Here is an 8,010-nt window from a genome sequence, read left to right as displayed (position 1 = left end):
CGAGCAAGTTCCCTGGCAGGAACTGGTTCTCTTTGGGATTTTGGCTGGGGGATGGGCGGGGGAGATGGCGCTGGCGAGCGCCTTTGTTCCCCACCAAACTGAGCTCTGTCGTCCGGGGGCTCAGCAGCTCTCCTTCCCTTTGTCCTCCAGCCTTCCCGCTTTTTGAGCAGAGCTGTTAACTTATGACTTCCCAGCCGCTAAGTCGCGCTTGCTGTCGGAACACAGTCCGTCAGGCCCCTCCGCTTTTTGCAAGCCAGACTCGGGGGCTCTGCTTGGCCGGCGAGCCGCCCCTCCGCCCCGGCTCCCTCCCGCCAGTCCGTGGAGCGCGCACCGCCTCGCCGCCCTTCCTACCCTCTTCCGTGGGCCTCTCGTCTGCGCTTGGCTCCGGCGACTCCGTTCTGCTAATCCTCTGGTGGTTCTCTGGGTTATTTAGGCAGGTGTAGGTGGAATCTAAGTGATCAGCAGGACGCGCGGTGAGCCCAGCGTCCTCCTATGCCGCCATCTTCCCTCTCAACGGTGGGTTTATTTCTTTAGAGAAACCATCCCGATTCTCTCGCAGTCACCTAAAAAGTAGCTTTATGAGAGCAGGAGCCATGTCTATTTTGCTCATATCCATGTACCTGGTAGTTGAAATCCTACCTTCCTCAGGGTAAAGAACCCAAATGTTTCTGGCCTGAGTAACAGTTAATCAAAATACAGCAGCTACGATGGGCCAGTCACTATGCTATGTGCTTTGCTTGTTTTGTGTTATTTAATAACAAAAGACTTATAGAAGACTTACCATTTTCCACAGGAGGGAACCAAGACTTGGAGAAGTTAAGACCTTAATCATGGTTCCTAGTTAGAGGCAGAGCTGACACTGAACCCACCTTTACCTTATTCAAATCCTATTCCCTTAACCACTAGGTCAAATTCACTTGATAAAGAAAATCCATTGGTGTTCATTATTGCCATTGATATGATTATTGTCCATCTGTTGGTCCACACTCATTTTCCTAGCATGGAGGAGACTTTCGGCACGTGGGATAAATAGAATGGGAAATGAAAACTCCTTTGGCCAGATGGCCTGTGGAAATAACCCTATACCAGTTTGCTCAACTTGGAGAGCTTAATTCTGTCCTTGAATTGTATGAGAATTTCCTGCTGAACAGCTGTTGGGCAATGGAGAATTAATTCATCCTAGAGCATAAATAATAGCTGATCATGGAGGGCTCTTCCTCCCACCAGTTGGGGCTCCAGATGCTGGCCAAGTGTTCGAAGAGGCAATTCTAAGGATAAGGCTAAATTGTGATATCTGGAAATGTCATTTGGGAATTGCCTGCCTCAGAACCACAGGAACGCTTGTTTAAAAGGCAGATTCTTGGGCCAAAGCCTACAGATTCAGTCTCCCACAAAACTCTTGAATTCATAACATCTGAGAATCACTGTTGTTTGGCTTTTGGGGATTTGAGGGGATGAGACTTTTGTCTTTAAATTAAAATTTTTCTAGCCCTGATTCTAAGAAGAGATTTCCATTAGGTTATGTGCTTATACAATGCCTATACAACAGCTATCGCATAAGGTATTAGCAGAGCATAGCCTGAAGCATAAAGTCAGGTAAAAATTCTCCCTGTGGACCTGGAGAATCCAATAAAAACTTTGGGAAAAAATAAGACCATATTCTTTAAAGAGGAAGCAGTCAACCTGTGGTCTTTGAAGCAGTGACTCAGAAAAGGGCCCTGGGAGACTAACTTGAGTGGTCCCAAATTGCTTCCCTTACAATCTTCACATTTAGCTCAGCAGAATCCACAAACCCGAGGCTAGTGGGCTAGATCTGTCTGCAGATGTGTGGTTGGTGGGATATTGAAAACAATTTTGAATCCTAGGTTGCATTTAAAAATCACTAGTGTCCACATAAGAATAGGGATTCCTGACCTTTCTTGGTAAACCCTAGAATGTGCCATGTCAGATCTTCTTTTCTGAACCAGCAGTTGGTAGTTCAGACACTGTCCTCCCATCTCCCCTCCAGTCCACCACTGTCTCTTCTCACCCTCTATTGCTGTATACCTGGCCATTTCATTCATTTCCACTACCAGCCTAGCTGGCCTAAAAACGTGCATGCATAACAAGCACAGTTAGAAGAAAAGCAGGTGGAATACAAAGCTGGCACAGATGCTCCTGGGAGCATGTTCTTGAAATAAGAACCACGTTTTCTCACCATTTTAAAAGTTGCTATGTTGAACTTGCTGGTTGACTATAATGTCAGAGTGTTTAGAGGAAACAGCATGAAACCAAGACTATAGGGCAAGAAAAGTAGTCAAAAGTGGCTCCTTATTTTCAAAATGGCCCATTCATACACTACTGTCCTTGGGCCCCAACTCCACCTTCGGGGCTCATGTATACAGGGCTTGCTTCCCACTCTTATGGAATGTGGCTTCTTGTCTATGTTTGTCCCTTGGCTTCCAAATTTTATGAGAGATTTTTTTTAAATGATTTTTATAAGAGAGATTTAAGAGTCTTATAGAAATTGCTTGTAGTGGTAATGTAAAATGATAAAAGGAGAAATGTACAGAAGGATATAATTACATACTTACTGATAATTTCTGGGTACCATCTGTTGGCCCGTCTTGATGCCTCTTGCATCCATAGAGTATTTAACCCTCACAAATTCATGAGGTGTAGGTATTGCTATCCAACTTTATAGATAAGGAAACTGAGGTTCAGAGACAGGAAGAGGTTTGCCACACTCGTGACAGAACTGGGCTTTAAACCCAGGTGTGCCTGATTGTGAAGTCAGTGATCTTTCTACCAGTAGGTCTAATCTGATATCCTCTCATGAATAACCAGTAGGTTATACCACTGTAGAAGTTTAATAGGTGGAGGGTTTCTAAATGGTATCTTTTTGAGTTAGGACTCATCTACTTTTGAGTTAGGACTCTCACAAACAACTATTGAGGACCCTTTCTGACTTCTAAGAATTTGTGATTATTTCCAATTATTTAGCACTATATAATTTAATTATTTCGAAAAAGATCCTTAAAAGGTATCTTAAAACCAGGATTCCGGGGTGCCTGGGTGGCGCAGTCGGTTAAGCGTCCGACTTCAGCCAGGTCACGATCTCGCGGTCCGTGAGTTTGAGCCCCGTGTCAGGCTCTGGGCTGATGGCTCAGAGCCTGGAGCCTGTTTCCGATTCTGTGTCTCCCTCTCTCTCTGCCCCTCCCCTGTTCATGCTCTGTCTCTCTGTGTCCCAAAAATAAATAAACGTTGAAAAAAAAATAATTAAAAAAAAACCCCAGGATTCCTTTCCAAGATGGTAGAAATGTAATGTAATTAATTACAATAAATGTTCATTCATTTCATTTATCCTTCTACTCCCAGCTTTGAGATATAATTGATGAATAATAATGTGTAAGTTTCAGTTGCACATATGTTGATTTGATACACTTATGTATTGCAAAATGATTGCCACAATAGGATAAGCTCATACCTCCATCTCATCACATAATTACCATTTCTTTTTTATAGTACATTTAAGATCTGTACTCTTAGAAACTTTCAAGTGTATAATTCAGTATTATTAACTACAATAATCATGGTTTAAATCAGATCCTCAGAACTTATTCATCTTATAACTGGAAGTTTTTATTCTTTGACCAGCATCTTCCTATTCCCACCATCCCTCAGCCACTGGTAACCACTATTTTATTCTCTATGAGTTTAATTTTTTATATTCTACATATAAGTGATATCATATATTATTTGTCTTTATCTGATTTATCTTACTTAGCATTATTCATCGAAGGTCCATCCATATTTGTCACAAAAGGCAGGCTTTCCTTCTTCCTCGTGATTAAATAATATTCCAGTGTATGTGTGGGCTGGAGGGGGAGAGGGAAAGGAAGGGGGAAGAGAGAAAGGAAGAAACGATATTTTCCTTATTCATTCATTGGTGGACACATAGGTTGTTTCCATATTTTTCCTATTGTCATACTACTATTCCATATTGTAGTATTTGTGAATACTACAATAAACATGAGTGCACAGCTATCTCTTCACATTTTCATTTTCTTTGGATATATGCTCAGCAGTGGGATTACTAGATCATATGGTAGTTCTATTTTTAATTTCTGGAGGAACCTCCATACTGTTTTCCATAATGGCTGTACCAACTTAGACTCCCATCAACAGTGCACTTGAGTTCCCTTTCCTCTATATCCTCACCACACATGTTACCTGTTATCTTTTTGATAACAGCCATTATAGCAGGTATGAGGTAAAAATCTCATTGTGATTTTGATCTGCATTTCCCAGGTGAGTAGAGATGTTGAGTACCTATTTATGTACCCATTGGCCTTTGGATGTCTTCTTTGAGAAAATGTCTATTCAGTTTCTGTATTCATTTTGTAACTGGATTATTTGTTTTGCTGTTGAGTTGTATGACTTGTTTACATATTTTGGATATTAACCCCTCATCAGATATATAATTTGCAAGTATTTTCTATCATTCTTTATGTTGTCTTTTCATTTTGTCGATGGTTTTCTTTGTTGCACAAAAGCTTTTTAGTTTGATGTAGTTATTTTCCCATTATTAACCTTTGCTTTTGGTGTCAAATTCAAAAAGCCATAGCCAAGATTGATGTCAAGGAGTTTATTCCCTATGTTTTCTTCTAGAAGTTTTATGGTTTCAGGACTTAAATTCAAGTCTTTTGAATTGGTTCAATTTCAGTTTATTTTTGTGTATGGTGTAAGATAGGGCTCTATTTTAATTCTTTTGCATGTGGCTTCCAAGTTATCTAATAACCATTTATTGAAGACCATTCTTTTCCCATTATATGCTCTTGGCTCCTTGGTTGTAAATTGACCATATGTATGTAGATTTATTTCTGAGCTCTATTCTGTTTCATTCGCCAATGTGTTTGTTTATATGCTAGTACCATACTGTTCTAATTACTATAGCTTTGTAATATAGTTTGAAATGAGGAAGCATGATGCCTCCAGCACATTTTGATTGGTGAATTCAATCCATTTACATTTAGAGTTATAGGTATGTAGGGACCTACTAATGCCATCTTGTTAATAGTTTATTAGTTATGTTGTATTTTCATTGTTTAGTATTCCCTTTGTTTATGTCTACCTTTGTGAATAGGTGATTTTCCATGGTGATATGCTCTGTTTCCCCTTTATTTTTTGTCCTTTTACTCTAGACTTTGAGCTCATGGTTACCATGAGATCACATAAGACCCATCTTACGTAGGCAAAACAGTCCATTTTAAGCAGATAGCAATGTAATTTCAATCATCTACAAAAGTTTCACTATTTTACTTCCCCTTTGCATTTTTGATGTTACTATTTACTCTTCTTTTGATGTTACTGTTTACTCTTTTTATACTCTTTTATATGCCTTCCCTTGGACTCTTATACTATAGTTAGGTGGTTAATACACTATCCTATTATGGAATTGGAGTTTTTGGAGTTTGGTTGTATATTTACTTTTACCAGGATGCTATATGCTTTCATATGTTTTCATGTTACTGATTAGTCTTTTTATTTCAGCTTGAAGAACTTATTTCAGCATCTCTTAGAAGGCAGATCTTGTGGTGATGAACTTCCTCAGATTTTTTTTTTTTTTTTTTTGGTCTAGGTAAATCTTTCTTCTTCATATCTGAAGGATAACATTGGTGGATAAAATATTCTTGGCTGGAAAATGTTATTTTCAACACTTTGAGATTGTCATTTACTCTTTCCTCACCTAGGGTTTTTGCTGATTAATCTGCTGATAGCCTAATGGAAGTTCCTTTGCAGGTTATTATCTTTTTTTCCTTGACTATTCATTTTAGGAGTCTTTATCTTTGATTTTTGACAGATTTATTATACTATGTCTTAAAGTCTTTTTGCATTGAGATAAAAGCATGCTTTTAGCTCTGTGAGCTTGGTTGTCCAGTTCTCTCCCCAGGTTCAGAAAGTCCTCAGCTACTACTATTATTATTTTTATTGAGGTATAATTAGCCTCTAACTTTATATTAGTTTTAGGTGCATAATGATTCAACTATATATATTACAAAATGATCACCACAAAAAAGACTAGTTAACATCTGTTACTATACATAGTTAAAAATTTTTTCTTGTGATGAGAACTTTTAAGATCTAATATCTCTTAGCAACTTTCAAATATTTAATATAGTTTTCTTAACTCAAGTCATCATGTTTTACATTACTTTCCATGACATATTTATTATATAACTGGAAGCTTGTATATTTTGATCCCCTTCATCTATTTTGCCTACCCCTCAACCCCCCACCTCCAGCAATCACCAATTTGTTCTCTGATTCCACTTACAAGTGAGCTCATGCAATATTTGTCTTTCTGGGGCCTGACCTTTTCATTTAGCATACTACCTTCAAGATCCATTCATGTTGCCATAAGTGGCAATATTTCATTGTTTTACGGCTGCATAATATTCCATTATATACACACACCACATTTTCTTTATCCATATATCATCCATGGATGGGCACATAGGTTGTTTCCTTATCTTAGCTATTGTAAATAAGGGTGCAATGAACATATATCTTTTCAAGTTAGTATTTTTATTTTCTTTGGATATATACCCAGAAGTGGATTTGCTGGATCACATGGTAGTTCTATTTTTAATTTTTTGAGGAATCTACATGCTGTTTTTGATAGTGGCTGCACCAATTTATATTTTCACCAACAGTGCACAGTGTTCCCTTTTCCCACATCTTCACCAACACCTGTTATTTCTTATGTATTTTTTTTATTTTTATTTTGTAATAACCAACCTGACAGGTGTGAAGTAATATTTCATGGTGGTTTTGATTTTTACTTCCTTGATTAGAGATGTTGAGCACGTTTTCATATACTTGTTAGCTATTTGTAGTTCTTCTTTGGAAAAGTTTATTCAGTCCCTCTGTCCATTTATGAATCAGACTGGTTTAATGCTATTGACTTTTGTGAGTTATTTTATATTAACCCCTTGTCAAACATATGATTTACAAATATTTTCTCCCTTTTGATAGGTTGCCTTTTCATTTTGTTGATGGTTTCCTTTTCTGTTTAAAAGCTTTTTAGTTTTTATTTTTGCTTTAGTTGCCTTTGCTTTTGGTGTCAGATCCCCAAAATCAGTACCTTGGCACCTGGGTGCCTCAGTCAGTTAAGCGACCGACTTTGGCTCAGGTCGTGATCTCACGGTTTGTGGGTTTGCACCCCCCCCCCACCCCTGTCGGGCTCATTGCTGACAGCTCGGAGCCTGGAACCTGCTTGGTTTTGTGTCTCCCTCTCTCTCTGTCCCTCCCCTGCTCATGCGCTGTCTCTCTCTGTCTCTCAAAAATAAACATTAAAAAAAAATCAGTATAAATACTGATGTCAGGAATTCACCACCTATGTTTTCTTCTAGGAGTTTTATGGTTTCATGCCATATATTCATCTTTAATCTACTTTGTGTTAATTTTTGTGTGGTATAAAATAGTGGTCTAGTTTTATTCTTCTGCATGTAGATTTCTAGTTTTCTATTAAACTATCTATTAAAGTGACTGCCCTTTCTACACAGTATTTTTTGCTCCTTTGTCATAGATTAATTGATCATAAAAACGTGGGTTTATTTTTAGGCTCTCTGTTCTGTTCCATTGATCTACACATCTGTTTTTAGATTGTTTTGTTTCCTATAGCTTTGTAGTATAGCTTGAAATCAGGTAGCATGATACTTCCAGTTTTGTTCTTTGCCCAGGTTGCTTTGGCTTTTTAGGATCTTTGTGGTTCCATACAAATTTCAAGATTATTCCTTCTATTTTCATGAAAAATACTATTAGGATTTTGATAAGAATTGCACTGAATGTGTCAATTGCTTTGGGTAACATGGACATTTTAACAATATTGACTCTTTTAATCCATGAGCATGGAATATATTTCCATTTATTTTTGTCTTCAATTTCTTTAATCTATGTAGTATAGTTTTCATTGCACAGGTCTTTTAATTCCTTGGTTAAATTCATTCCTCAGGTATTCTTTTTGAT

The sequence above is a fragment of the Puma concolor genome, chromosome F2 (genome assembly GCF_028749965.1).
Source record: "Puma concolor isolate L17-30 chromosome F2, mPumCon1.1.hap2, whole genome shotgun sequence".
NCBI lineage: Eukaryota > Metazoa > Chordata > Mammalia > Carnivora > Felidae > Puma > Puma concolor.
This window is presented reverse-complemented; position numbering follows the sequence as displayed.